A 14,347-nucleotide genomic window follows, 5' to 3' on the forward strand; every position below is an offset into this window, starting at 1 on the left:
TTTTTTTTTTTTTGGATGTTAAAATATTAGTTCAACAAGCTTTCATTATAATTAAGGAAATGATCCAGTAAATCTAGCCTGGATTTCCAGCATGCCTATTGCAGTTCTAAACTCTGGAACTGTACTTGTTACCATAACTCATAGAAATTAAGATTATTGCCAATAATATCATTGCAATTTTCACTGAAACTGTATGACAGCAGTTCTTTTAGCATTATTAAAATTTCATTTTATAAAGGATGATTTTTATTGAATTGAAAATCTTTTTTGACGGCTGAAAGAAAGACAAAATGTTTTATCCTGCAATATGAAAGAAAGAGCATTTCTTATACAATTTTTTCTGGCACGTGGTGTCCAAAAAATAATCCTCYTTATCTAGTTGGTGTATGTATACATCAGAAAATATCTAGGCACAATCTTTATTTCCTTTTCTATTAAATAAATGCTTAATAAAATGTACATGGTAATGTAATTTACATGGATTTAATCTTTGTTTCTAGACTGTATCAATCTTGATTTGTCAAGTTATACAATTGTGTAAATTCTTTATTAAATTTATTTTTAATTTCTTTTAATTTCTAAGAATTAYTTTTAATTGGATGGGTACTAACAAGACCTACATGAATTTTCAAGTGTTCAGTAAGTTTCTCCAATCTATATTATTAACTTGTGTAACATATCTTGTCTTCAGCTGTTGCAGGGTAATTCATTTCCTAAATACGATAAATGGGACCTCAGGCAAACAGGCAGTGGTGGAAGTGTGGATGAACAAATCAGTGGAGACTGTGATGATGAAGATGGTTGTGAAGGATCAGGAAGTGGAGAAGTAAGAAGAGTCCAGAAAATTGCAGATTGTAAGTCCATTAATCTTTATTAATTATGTATTTTAAGATTGAATTGTCTTATTTTACATTAAGGAATAGCATTCAATTTTCTTGCAGAAGTTGTAGAARAGTTATCTGTGTAATATTTCCAAGATTTACAGGAATAGGATTTTAATAATAGGACTTCCATGAATATAGTATGATATTAACATTGCACATTTTAATACATATTTTGCATTTTGTAGACTGTTCTCACAAGTATTTTAATCAATTAAAAGATAACATAGGAACAATATGGTATTCCCTGGGTTACCAATTTAACACGAAAGGGAATGTTTGACAATTAAGCATACAAATTGTTTCCAATTTGTCATAGAACTATGAGACAAAAGAGGCAGTGTTATGTTGTCATAGCTGAATTTGGCAGAATGTTATTTCAACCAACATACTGTAGTCGACTAAGCATTAATGCAGTTATTCTATATTTCTTTTCGCTTTTCTTAGTGTTTCTTTTTCTATATTTTCCTGAAGTCACCACTGAACCATGTTTGCAGGAATTTTCTTCAAAAAGCTATTGATTATGCATTTCAGAGGCATGCAACAGTGAGTAAGAGCATTTGGCTTGAAGCACAAGTAATTTAGTTTCTTCTCCAAATCTGGACATCATTCTGCATCTCTTACTTGTCTTCATACTGTAGAATAACAGGCAGAGAGCATGGGGACASAGATACCTAATATTACCAAAATTACATATCTGAACGTTCAGTGCTGCTAGAAAAGATGTAACGGCTGATATTAATCCCTGAATTTACTTTTGTTTACTTCAGCCTGTACTACACGTTTCCAAGCATAGGTGAACGTCCCAAGTCCACCTTCACTAAATATTGAAGGGATGATAACCTGGAAATTTGCCCATACAGAATCTGTAGTGTGTGGCTACACAGTTCCTATTTAAGCTACTGGAGAATTAAGACTGTTAGCATGCTAAAGTGTGTCTTAGCTGGTAACTTTGGATACAGCCTGAGATGCTGTTGTGCTACTGCACAGACTATACATTTTCAAGTCTTATTCTATCTTACTTAAATGYTCTTATGACATTAAAAGATTGAGATCTACAAAGACATTTGGGCACTTATTTCCTGAAAGTACATTTGAACATTTAACCTTGAAGAAAGAAGCTGGAAATCAAATATTTAAAAAGATAAGTACTTTAGAATATTGGACATACTATATATATATGCCATAATGACACTTTGTGGTATGGACAGACTGTAAAATAGTCTTAGGAAATGACTAAAACTATTAAGCAAGTATTAAATGATAAAGAAATTACAAGAATAATACATTTTGCTTTATCCTCTTCCACTACATTAGACTTTTCTTCATGCCAATATATTTAGTGTAATCTTTCCAGAATGTCTGAAAGATAGCTAATTAGACTTCACATTCTCTTTATATTGCATCTATTATAAATCTCTAGGATTATGAGCAATATGTCAGGCATACTGAGGTTTCCAAGTAATGCTGTTTCATTCAGACCTTTTCCAAGATACCACTTAATACTGAATTCTCTGGAGTTCATTTATGTCTTGCATACGGATCTTAGTAGGATCCTGGGTGACCTGTAGAGATTTTATAGATTGATGCTGCCCTGCATTTAATATCTGGAACACATCCTAAAGTGCATCTTGATAATCAAAATTCCAAAAAAAGTCTTAAAATTAAGGTGTGGGAAACAGGATCTTGAGAAATTCTTTAGCAACAACAGTTGATATAGAAATAGAATCATAGAATCATAGAATGCTTAAGGTTGGAAGGGACCTCAGAGGTCATCGAGTCCAACCCCCCTGCTCACACAGGGTCACCTAGAGCACGTGGCATCCAAGCGGGTTTTAAAGATCTCCAAAGAAGGAGACTCCACAACCTCTCTGGGCAKCCTGTTCCAGTGCTTTGTCACCCGCACAGTGAAGAAATGCTTCCTTAAGTTCCTGTGGAAGAAATGCTTCCTTAAGTTCCTGTGGAAATAATTACACAAATTTTAGAATTAGAATTAAATATTAAAAAAATCAATATCATCACAATTCAAGCTGGTGAAATTTTAGCTGAAAGGTTACTGATACCAATGCAGGCCAATTTTTTAAATATTTCATACTTCTAGCCAGAAATGTTATCTGACCGCTCTTCAAACTATGATTAGACCTTCTTTGGGTTGTATCATATGTGTCATGAAAAGCCAAATCAAGATTGATTTTTTGATATAGCATTGTAAATCAATATTTCTAAACTAAAATCAATATTTCTAAACTATCTAATATGAAAAGAAGCAAATCAACCTTGCAGTGTAGACAAAACTGAAATTGAGACTTGTTCATATTCAACCCTTTATGAGCTTCAGATCTGCAAAGCACTGCAATCTCACTCTGAAGTCAAACTCAAGAATCACTGGAAAACTGTACAATATTACTTTGTTTCCTGCTCAGATTTTCATTTGTTCACTCATGTACTGCTTTTATGTATTATAAAACATCAACTTATCAATGTAACATGGTCGTATTTTAAAATAGACTTCAGCTGCAGTAGAATCAGGCAGGTAGCAAAAGACCTGATTGTGCTGGACATTGTCCACACAGTAATTTAGGAATCGCAGCTCACAGCAAAATTTAAGAAAAATTACATAGATTAAAAATATTGATGACCTACCTATTAGCTGTCTGATATTTCATTCCTGTTAAATTTTGATTTGTGAAAAACAGTAAGGAGCCACAAAAGAAGAACATGGATAAGACACAGGGCACAGAAAATGTAAATGTGAGTCAAATTCCTCCTTCTCTTCTCTTATTCCTATCCTTTTTCTCTTTTTATAATACAGAGATATAGTCTACTTCTATACTGATGAGTGAAAGTAACTAGATATTTAATAGATTTAAATGACACGGAGATTGAATTGAAGTACTAAATTGTTTGAATATTTGAATATGAAGTTAGGCTTTATTGATGAAGTTTTAAAAACCATTGTTACAGACTCTTTTGATTAAAAAATAACTTACTAAACTCCAGAAACCAGATACTTATTTTCTTGTTATATATAAACATTGTTATTTAAGATCTTTTATTGTATTTATTGTTTTTGAAGCTTGAAAAAAAACATGGCATAAACTGAAGAAGTTGTTTCATATCTATTTCCTTTAAATGTGTCATATTAAAATGAGTGGGAAAGATTACTTATGGGATTTAGTAATATACATGTTTTGACTGGATTAATTATGCACATGATCACATTACCTTATGCTTTTTTGCTATATGGAGGCATGCAGATAATGTTAATATTAATATTAATTTCTCCTCACAAAAGAAATTTTTTTTTCAGGGCAACTTTTTCTTCTCTCAAAACTAGCTGGGAAAGGAAGASGAATTGCTACATATTTTATATTGTAGTAGGGTGCTTTTTTTTTTTTTTTTAGCTATTCTGCATACATACTGATCCTGATTTCAGCAAGTTTTTAGTCTAAATTAACTGACAAAGAAGTGTCCTTTTGGAACAGACTGTTTTGTACAGAAATAAATTAAAAATAAAATAGATACAGCTATTTTATGAGTGCATGATTCTGAGTTATGGAAAGAATAGAGAGGAAGGAAGGAGATATGTTTTTGCCAAGACAAAACTCTAGCATTTTTCTATGAATGCCCAGCCTCAAAAGTTGGAGATTACTTATTTTTCTACTTTTTCTATTGTAGATCCAAGAAGTGTTTTCACTAACTGTTGGAGATAACAAATGTTTGGTAATAAGCTTTAGGGTTTGCAAAACCAGTGAAGAGACTGAGAGGAAGGAAAAGGGTATTTCTGTTTCAGAAAAGAGGACACTAACATTTCATTAGTGCTAAAAATATATATTTTTAATTGTTGTTAAGTTTTCAGATTAAATATCCAATCCTTAAATTATATGTAGTATTTCTAAATCCTATTATTTTTCTAACAGATTTGTTCTTCATAAGAATCTTTAAAATATAGCGATCAATGCAGTTCTTTCAAGAAATGATACTAGAAAAATAGTATATTTTAAATGCTTTAAATGTATAAAATAAACACTGGTATAAAGTCTTGACACTTCATTTGCTAGTTTTATTTTACATTAGACAAGACCGTTCCAATAGGATTATTTCATGTGTCATAATGAATTATCTCAAAAAAAAAAGGTTGTATTTTTAGGATGAATTAACATCAGTAGATGATTACTTTCCTGTTTGAACAGTGTGGGAGTAGGACAATAATTTGGAAAGGCTTCTTCTTGACACTTTCCTATAAAAAGAAGATACTATGATTCAGGTAAACTGTAGTCTCTGTTTCTTCATTTTATGCTGCCTTTATAAGTCCCAAACTCACTCCCTCCCTCCCTCCCTCCCTCCTTCTCTCTCTCTCTCTCTCTCTCTCTCTCTCTCTCTCTCTCCCCCACTTTTTTTATTTTATTTTTATTTTCTGTTCCTTCATCCCCTTTAGTAATATCATCTTTTTATAAATCTGGTTCTAATAGCATATTCTGTGACAAATATGATTCTTCCTCATCTTCAGAACTATTTAAAATATATGTGAAACTTCATTTACATTAATACATTTTTTTTATTTTATTTTGTGGATAACTCTTCTTTTTACCTTGAGGGGAAAAAAAAAAATACTTTCTGTGCAGTTTAAAGGGTCATCCCATTCGAGCACAAGCACAGACATATTTCCCTAAACTGTGCAAGTTAGCTACTTTAATGTCACTGTAAAAATATATTTTCACCTTCCAAAAAACCAACATTTTCACCTCCCAAAATCCAAACATAAATGTTGGAAAAGAGCTATAAATTACTCCTCATTTCTCATTTTTCTTTAGAGTATAATTAATAATTTTAATAACAGTAGGTGATAGTGACAGGATTTTTCTGTGTGAGGTGTTTAAAATGTAAACATTCATGCCTGAACTAATACATTTAAGCTCATTTTATAGTCATTGGAAAGAAAGAAACTCGGGGTGAGCACAATTCTTTAGGACTATATTAAGCAACTTTAGGATGACAAAAATTGCGCTACAGAATCATTTATTCTCTTGACTGTAAAAGGACTCAGAATCCACCTGCTGAAGCACAGATACCTAAATTTAGCAGACAAGTCATCACTAAAGTTATGTTATTTTGCTTTTCTTTTATTATTTGATTTTGCTCATTTTTATGTAAAGATTTGATATTTTTCAGTGTATTTTGCAGGATTATCATTAAGGTCAGCAGTGATTTGTTACAGTAAATTAAAAAATGGAGTTACTTAAAACTAGAGTCAATAAACTGTAAAATGGAAATTGCATTATTTGTAAAGCCTCATTTGTTATGAGAATAAATTAATCCATTTTGTCTGATATGTAGTGGAGGAAATTATTTCTTGTGCAAAGGGAAGTAGAAATGATTATGGATCCTGTAGAGTGTTTTGTTATCAAACATTCTTCATAGTTGTTTTTTTCTGTTAATCTTTTTAGATCTGGAACACAGACAAAAAAGTTAAAACTACATTAACCCAAAACTTTCATGACTGCTATATTTAGAAGGATTTCACAGAATTAAAAAGGAACTGTAAAATATTTTTATCAACTTATTAAACAATCTTTGTTTTTTTCAAAACTGTGAACCATATCAGACCTTTATCTTTCAGTCTATTCTTTTCTAAAACAGATTGTAACTKTGATAAATGTCACATAGTTTATTACCAAGGATGTCTCCAGCCTTTGCTGTATTTTTTTTTTAAATCATCTCTTGGGAATTCCCTTTTCAAACTGTGCAGAGACTTAATTAATTTCATATTCTTGTCTTCCACTATTAATAATTATAACKGCAATGTTTTGAATCATCTGCTAATTGGTGATTCGTATTCAGATTATTTTCCATTTTTTTTAAATAGAATAGATTCAACCATCTTCTGTTTATTACAGAAATTTACTATTTTTTTTTTCCTAGAAAATAGATTTTTTTTCTGGAAAATATCTGGAAGCTGTGCATACACAGGTTTTAGTAATTAAGATCTGTAAGATGTGTACCATTATCAAAAAAAAAAAAAAAAAAAAAAAAATCTGCTAAAAGCTCCCAAAAGAAAACCTACTCCAAAGTATTCAGTTATGGTCTATACACTCTGGAACAAGGCCTCTGTAAGGCAGCAACTGATTTTTCTTCTCTCTCTCTGTTGTTCTAAAGGGAAATATTTAGATGTCTGCATAATTCAAATCTGTCATGCAATTTTGAGATATCTACTTTAATTCATCTGGTTATAGACAGGAGTACTATCCTGTAATTTCTGGAAGAAATGCATGGCAAAGAGTGCATGGGAAAAGGAATTCTCTATCTGTTATTCCTAATCTGCTATTCTCTATCTGTTATTGTAAGGGTCAGACTCAATTGATCATTTATAAGATCATTTTAGGAACCTGTTTTACTGTGCTGAATAGCTCTCTAGTTTCTAGGGACAGTATTAATTATCTATCTAGTGATTATAACAGGAGTTAGATCACATTAAACATTAGATTAGAGGCACCTACAATTTAGGAGGCACCTTCAATCTGGAGATAAATTACACTCCTTGTGTTCTCAAAGTATTTGGCTAACTGGAACAACTCTTTGCCAGATATTGGCCAGCAGCATGGAGAATATGTGTATTGAATATGAGCCATTTCTCTTGCTTCATGCTTTAATATATTGGTTCTGCTCAGGGCCGATAGTGAWGATTGAAGAAGGGAAAACCTCCTGCTTTGTTGTGATGTATCCAGTTGTGGGCAGAGAAGGTTATACAATAGCAGAATAGACACAGACTTCATCTTTTATGACACCCTATAATCACTCGTGTTTTCAGCACTAAATCTATTAATTAGTTCCTTGTAACATTGATCTTTTCTCCTGTGTGACTTCTTTTCTCAAATATGTGCCATATGCTCTCATCCTGAGGTAACTTCTTTTACCGCCCAAACTTAATTTAGGGATAAAGTCTTGCTTTGGCACCTTGAGCAGGTGGTTCCTTTTTTATCCAGACATATGATTTGGACTTGTTGTTATGAATATACTAGGTAGGAACAGAACATATGAAAAGGTATGTCAGGCTTCAGGGAAAGGCATGAAGCCCTTGGTTATATTTTATTTTTAGCGATGAATAAATAATTTTGAGCTGGGAAGGTTATTCAGCTTAAAGTCCTACAGCAAATGAAAGGATACACTAATTCTTTTTAGTTCAAATATTAGGATCTCTATAGCAGCTGGCCACTTTAGCAGTAATAACAAAAATAACAAAAATAAATATAAAAGACAAAAATATGTTGAATGTCCTTGTAAAATAATTGTGATTGTTAAGTGAAAGAAAAAGGAAAGATAAAATATAACTTCAGAAAGTTCTGTTTTCATTAAAAAGCTCTTCTTCAACACCTCTCCAAGTGTTTCAATAAACACTGTTGATGTCATTAAATTTGATTTGATAGTTAGATAAAACCTTTCTTAAGTCTGGGCTACTAATATCACATTACTTAGGATAACTAAGAATTTATTCCCATTTTATAGAATGAATACTTTTACAGAATCACAGAATATTCAAGGTTGGAAGGGACCTCTAGAGATCATCTAGTCCAACCTTCTCGCTCAAGCAGGCACACCTAGAGCATGTGGCACAGGGTGGCATCCAGGCGGGTTTTGAAGACCTCCAGAGAAGGAGACTCCACAACCCCCCTGGGCAGCCTGTTCCACTGCTCTGTCACCCTAACAGGAAAGAAGTTCGTCCTCACCTGGAGACGGAATTTCCTGTACTCCCTTATGGCCATTCATACTTTTAGTATGAATATACAAAAGGGTTTAATTCATATAATGTTTTTCTCTGAAAACACTAATGGAAAATCCAAAACAAAAACTGGAGATGTAGCTAGTTACTACATAGAAAAAGACCAAAGAAATCTGATTCTCCAGACTGCTTAACAGCTTGCTTGCTCTTTGATCTCCCTCAAAACCAACGTGCTATAAAAGTAGGTTTTTTTTTTTTTTTTTTTTTTTTTGAATAAAAATCTCTAAACAGAGGTGGATATATGAGACATGGAATATCAGACTGAAATTTCCTTGTTGACTGTATTTATTATGTCTGTTCCACCATTCTTTCATAACTCTCAAGATAAACTTTATAGGCCTGATCAGAACTTCTGATCTGTGCTACATTCCAGTCAAAGGACCAAAGGATGAATCCTTCAGGAGTGAGAAACCCAGTATATGAACATCCCTTACACAGGATGTAAGAAAGAACAGTTCTGTTTTTTAATAAAACAACGTTTTTTTCTCAACAAAGAAGTTAGGAACAATTTAAATAATTTCAAAATAATCACTTTGCACATATTGTGTTGATATCTTACCTAGATAAATACTGTCATTAGCAAGATAGGAAGCAATTATTCATTAAGTTGAAGGTTTGCTTTCAGCAAAGGCTAGTTATAGACAAAACTTCTGATCATACATTAAAGAAGTATTTGAGATTTTATTAAAATCTTTAATGTATATTATAATATTGATTGTTCTATCTGAATTAGGCGGAATTGGTTGTTCTGAGACAGTCCCTAGCTGTTAGAAGCAGTAGTTTCACATTATGAAAAGTGGTGCAACTGATACCTTTTAAGAACTTCCATAGGAAGGACAAAAATTCAATAGAAGCTAACTGAAATTCATGGTACCTTCTCTTAATATATGCTGAGGGGCAAGAGTTCATAGTTGTGCTCCTAATGTTCTCACTTTTACAGCATTTTACAGTGGTTTATAGAATTTAGTGCTTCTCAAGATTCACTTGTTATTTGAAAACAGCAAGCAAGATGTGTGATGTATAGTGGCATAGTATATATTATAAAAAAAAAAAGAAAAATGTGATTAAAAGCATTGAGATAAAAGCTGTGAACTCAAAAATATTTTATGCAGATATAAGGCACTCTTCCAGTAAAAATCAAATATAATATTCAGTTCATTAACAACTCTCGTTAACTTTATTCCCAAATCTATAATGTAAGCTATAAATTAAAAAAAAAAAAAAAAAAAGAGAAGTGTTTAGAGAAAATAGATTCAAAAAGAAAGAATAATTAGATTTTTTTCTTCTCTTTTAGTCAGACCCATTCATTCATTGCCTTTTTTCTCCTTTTCTTTTTGGCATCTTCTAATTAATTACCACTTGTCATCTTATGTCAGCTCATTCAATTATAAGTCATTGTTTAGCATACTAATATCCTCAGAAACAGCTACAAACATCCCMAAAACATGCCCAAATGGCCACTTACCCAAGAACTGAATTTATTTTCCTATAATTCAGTGTTATTTCAATTGGTCCAAACAAAATAACTGTGAAGAAGAGCAGGTGTTTTTTATTTCAGTTCCTTAGGATTGTTTATAGCTTAGCCATTTAATGGCAATAGTTCTTTTTTTTCATAGTGAAAAGGCAATTAATTCTTCTGTATGCCAGAAGATGCCACTGTAGCACTCGCTGACAAACAGCAAAGACTGATTGCAGGCAAAAAGGGTATGAATATTATTAGGTACAACATCTGATTGATTGCTTCTGAGAAGGAATTACGGTAAAAATAAAAACAAAATTTTGTAAGAGGATGAGACTGTGAAGTACTTATATTGTTTTCCAAATTTAAATAAAAAGGATGGATATTCAAAATTAAAGGAAATAATTATTTTATGGCATAACTTCATTAACAGAAATCTTAACAGAGTATTTGCTAACTTGGATATTTATGGGAAAAACACTGCAGCAAACATCAATATGAGTACATATTCTATCCCACAATGTTTTTCATAGAGAGGATTTCCCTACAGTAAAATATAACATATAAATCACTTAAAAATATTCTTCTTAAGTTACTACCTCATTTTCTTCTACATGTCGTTAATCACAGAGAGGTCCAGTATCATCTGTCTCCTGTAATGTCGTGGCTTTTTTWTTTTTTTTCCTAAAAAAATATTGGTGGCAAGCAGTCCATCACTAGCTTTAGAAAGTATTTATTTTCCCTAATAAAGAAAGTATTTATTTTCCCTAATAAAGAAAGTATTTATTTTCCCTAATAAAGAAACGGGACATCCAAAAATTATTTCCTCTAAAAGCCTACCTAAAAGGATGTTTTATTTAATTTTAATATTGGAACAATTTGAACACTATACCTGTCGGCAGAAATGTTATTTTGTAATGGTGGGAACAAGAGAGAGGAAGTTGAGTCTGGAGCCTCACAGSCAGACAAAAAAAGAAATACAATAGGAAGAAGCCTCTTTAAAAGCACATCCTTTGTAGAAGATCTCTATTAATTAATTACTTGGCCAAAGGGATGAAGTGATAACTAAATAAGAAAATATTTTCAAGGGTAAACGTATATGTGTATGTTTATATGCATGATATCTGCTTAGGAGAGATGAGATGCACCTCACTAGGTGTAAGCAAAAGTATCTTTGCTAGCAGGTTGGCCAACCTAGTAATGAAGGTATAAATTAGGAATGAGAGGGGAGGGAAAGAATTACTAGACACAATGTAAAGGAGCAATAGATAGGGCTGACAAACAAAAACCTTGGAGTGATGTGAATTGAACACATAATAAACAGAACAAGACTTAAATAGATGCATTTCAAGCACTGTCATATAAGCAAGAAAGTGTCGACAAGGCAGCATTATGCGAAATCATCTCACACCTTCTCTGTGAATCAGCAAATTTGTTTGCCTTTATGATGTATCTGTATGCTAATACTCCTAACATGGGTCTGCATGCAACTGCAGACCAATGATCTTGTTGTGATTTTCACATAGAATGGGACCCTAAAAGAAAGAAAAGTTCGAGAAAACTAGCTGGTGTTCAAGAATCACCTCCTTCAAGCTCAAGAATGCTCCATTCCCTGCATGGATGAACAAGAAGCTGTTGGTAGAAGTCAAACATGAAAAAGGAAGTATGTAAAAGATGGAAAGAAGACCGAGTAATCTAGGAGGAATATAGGCACATTGAGCATGCAGGGGTGGGGCTGCAAATAGTCAAAGCCTATTTGGAGTTTAATATGGCAAGGCATGTCATGGAAAACAAGAAGCAAAAGGAAGATGATGAGCAAGGTGGGCATGGAGAACAGGAGAGGTGCCTGAGAACAGGGAGAAAGCAAAAGTCACTCCAATTTTCAAAAAGGTGAGAAGGAGAAACCAGGGGACTAGAGGCTATTCTGCCTCATTTCAATCCCTGGAGAGGTTATGGAGCAGTTAATTTCCGGGCGCGTAAAAGGCAAGAAGGTAATTAGGAGTAATCAGATGGTTTCACAAAGCAAAAATCATGCTTATATAACTTGGTAGGTTTATATGATGAAATGACCATCTTTGTAGGTGAAGGAAAAAGAATGAATGCTGTTTACTTTAGTTCAATAAGGCTTCTGACGCTGTCTGCTGTAACCTCCTCATAGACAAATGGATGTACAGGCTAGATGAACAGACAATAAGGCTGACTGAGATCTGGTAAAGCTAAGAGGGCAGTAATCAGTAGTGCAAAGTCCAACTGGAGGTCAGTCAAGACCTCTAGATGTTAATATGGGGTCGAATACTTTTTCATTTATGACTGAGTGATGAGACAGAGAGCACGCTCAGAAAGTCTGCTGATTAACCACAACTGGGACGAGTAAAGAGTAGCTCTTACCTGAGAGAGTTGTGCTGCCCTTCAGAGGGGCCTTGATAGGCTGGAGAAATGGGCAGGGCAGAGCCTTACAAACTCCAACAATTGCCAAGTCCTGCACCTGTGAAGTGCATCAGAACATTCTGGAAGCTGACCTGCTGGATAGCAACCTTGAGGAAAAGAACAAGCAACCTTGAGGAAAAGAACGTGTTGGCAGACAACAAGCCAAAGAATGCCAATGGTATCCTTGGCTGCGTTAGGCAAAGCATTTGCAGTAGGTTGAAGGAGGGCTAGTCTACACAGTATAGGAGAGATATGGAGCTATAGGAGTGAGTCCTGTGAAGGGATTTTAAAATGATTAAAGAATTAGACTATCTCTCATATGAAAAAAAAAGACTCTTTCATATGGGAAAAAAAAAAAAAAAAAGAGAGAACTGGGGCTGTTTAGCTTGCAGAACAAAAGACTCAGGGATCTTATAATGCATATAAATATATGGAGGGAAGGTGCAGAGAAGTCAGAGCCAGTCTCTTTTTAGTGGTACTCAGGTACCCAGTGTTACCCAGTGACAGGATGAGAAGCACTGGGCACAAACTGAAACTCAGGAAGTCCTATCTGAATCTAAGATTTTTTTTTTTTTTTTCTTCTGTGGGAGTGAAAGAGCACTAACGCAGGTTGCCCAGAGATGTTGTAATGTCCTCTGTTTTTGAGATGCTCAAAAGCTATTTATATGCGATCCTGGGCAATGTGCTCTAGGTGACCCTGCTTGAGCATGGGCGAGTGGACTGGATGATCTCCAGAGGTCCCTCTAACCTCAGCCATTTTGTGATTCTGTGAGTCTATATACATTCTGTCAATGTTATACTAAATGTCCTACCAAAATGCATCTTCACAATTTAATCTGGGCAGGCATTTCTGCTATGAAATATTTTTAAAAAATTAAAATTTTGAATCACAAGCAATATGTAAGACAATTTTTGTAACTCATATATTATCAGGGGAAAAAAAATGCCTTCTTCAGTTATTGAATGTAGACTTTGTGTCTTGAGGGTAAACAGATTTGTCAGAAAAAAAATTAGTGTTTATTATACTTACGCCTGATTAGAGGTAGGCACAAATAACTCTTGGACTTAGGGAAGGAGGGAGGGCTGCTTTCAGTCAGTTGAAAGTTATGATAAGTGGGTCAATATATTCAGCCTGTTTGATGTTTTTAGTAGTTTGGTTTTTTGGAGTTATCTCCCCCTCTTTATCTGCAAAATTAAAATTTATCATCAGAAATCAGGAGCTACCCTTTGGAATAAAAGCCTGGTCATTGTGTTGTGGCTTTGAAAGGTGTATTGAATACTATAATGTATTATGGAAATTGGAGTGCCTTTTACATGATTGAAAATTGTGTCTGTGTTCATTAAACACTAGCTGATGACTTTAAACTTTCTTGCAAATTAGTGTGGTGCAGAGGAACCAGAAAGAATATTAAATCAACTGAGAATATTGAACAGATGATTGCTATGATGCACTACAGTTCATATATTTTTTGCTATTATAAWTTTCATAAAATATTCTTATACCGAATGGTTTTGGTAGAACACTCAAATTACAGTACTTTAGCACATTTTTGGAATTGGTCTATTAGAAAATGATCTTAAATGATGGCAATCCAAAGGACTCAACTTTAGCTTTATAGTTAGACTCACAGTAATTACATGTACCGATTCTTTATTCTGCTTGCTAGTCAGGTAACTCTTTTTTTTTTTAACTTACTTCTGCATAACATTCCTTTCCTTTCCTTTCCTTTCCTTTCCTTTCCTTTCCTTTCCTTTCCTTTCCTTTCCTTTCCTTTCCTTTCCTTTCCTTTCCTTTCCTTTCCT

The 14,347-nt window shown here is 33.4% G+C and overlaps 1 long non-coding RNA gene across 1 annotated transcript in view; it reads left to right on the forward strand.

Annotated features, from left to right (window-relative positions):
- The window catches only part of LOC112947595, a 4,668-nt gene extending 3,894 nt beyond the window's left edge, over window positions 1-774 (forward strand). Inside the window, exon 2 of the long non-coding RNA XR_003249443.1 lies at window positions 692-774. This is a non-coding gene — a long non-coding RNA (uncharacterized LOC112947595). The remainder of the gene's footprint in view (window positions 1-691) is intronic.
- Window positions 775-14,347: the final 13,573 nt, after the last annotated feature.

This window comes from Nothoprocta perdicaria, unplaced genomic scaffold (genome assembly GCF_003342845.1).
Source record: "Nothoprocta perdicaria isolate Ctin4 unplaced genomic scaffold, notPer1 scaffold_239, whole genome shotgun sequence".
NCBI lineage: Eukaryota > Metazoa > Chordata > Aves > Tinamiformes > Tinamidae > Nothoprocta > Nothoprocta perdicaria.